Source organism: Mandrillus leucophaeus, unplaced genomic scaffold (genome assembly GCF_000951045.1).
Source record: "Mandrillus leucophaeus isolate KB7577 unplaced genomic scaffold, Mleu.le_1.0 Scaffold120, whole genome shotgun sequence".
Classification (NCBI taxonomy): Eukaryota; Metazoa; Chordata; class Mammalia; order Primates; family Cercopithecidae; genus Mandrillus; species Mandrillus leucophaeus.
The window spans coordinates 1,684,785-1,685,877 of NW_012100321.1; the positions used below are offsets into that span (position 1 = coordinate 1,684,785).

The window sequence follows — 1,093 nt, forward strand, 5'->3', positions numbered from 1 at the left end:
TTTGTATTTTTAGTAGAGACAAGGTTTCACCATGTTGCCCAGGCTGATCTTGAACTCCGGACCTCAAGTGATCTGCCCGCCTTGGCCTCCCAAAGTGTTGGAATTACAAGTGTTGGCCACTGTGCCCGTTCCCATTCTTCATTCTTTTATATGACTGCGTAGTATTCCACTGTGTGCATGTACTGATATTTATTTAGCCAGTCTAAATTGTTGGGTTTTTAGATCACTTCTGATCTTTAGCTATTATGAACAAGGCTGCAAAGAATGCCTTTGTATGTATGTCATTTTGTAGGGTAAGTTCTTCACAAGGAATTTGCTGGCTCTAAAGGCATACGCATTTTTATCTCTGACAGATATTGTCAAATTGCCCCCTGTGGAGTATAAATGAGTTTAACCTTTATCAGCAATATGTGATTATGCCTTCCCCACCCCGCCCGCAACCTCACCAGTATGTTGAACTTGGCCGATCTAGATAGGTGAAAAATAGTATCTTGTTTTGTTTTCATTTGCATTTCTTTTATTGTGAATGAGGTCAGGCAGCTTTTCATAAGAGTAAGAGCCATATGTACTTTCTGTTCTGTGAAACTGCTCATACCCTTTGCCATTGTAAAATCTGGGTTACTGTCATTTTGTTGTAGATTTGTAGAAACTCTTTACATATTAGGAAAATTAGCCTTTTGTCTTAAGAGTAATAAGCAGTATGCTTATGAGTCATAAGCACATAGCAGGTTAGGGAGGGCTACCCTCTTATTCTAGAGCAGTGAATGTGGTACTCATTCAAAAAGGACCAGTGGATAGGTAGGAAGAGGAGAGTGTGACAGTGACAAGGGCAGGATGGTAGAAGTCAGCATGGGCGTTGACCTTGAACAGCCATTATTTCACTTGCAGGCTCTCCCACTTACCATTTAACCTTTAGCAACCAGTTGTTCATTCCATCAGCAGACGCTTAGGTAGGCTGAGGGAGCACTTAGGTGGAGTAAATGAGTTAGCACAAAGTAAGCACTTGATAAATGTTTGCTTTTATTATTATTATATATTTTTTGAGACAGAGTCTCACTCTGTCACCTAGGCTGGAGTGCAGTGGCAAGATCTC

General features: G+C 40.8%; 1 protein-coding gene across 1 annotated transcript in view; it reads left to right on the plus strand.

Moving 5' to 3' along the window:
* The window catches only part of GLTSCR1 (glioma tumor suppressor candidate region gene 1), a 43,448-nt gene that overhangs the window by 18,479 nt on the left and 23,876 nt on the right, over positions 1-1,093 (plus strand). The gene's annotated exons all lie outside the window — the stretch shown is intronic.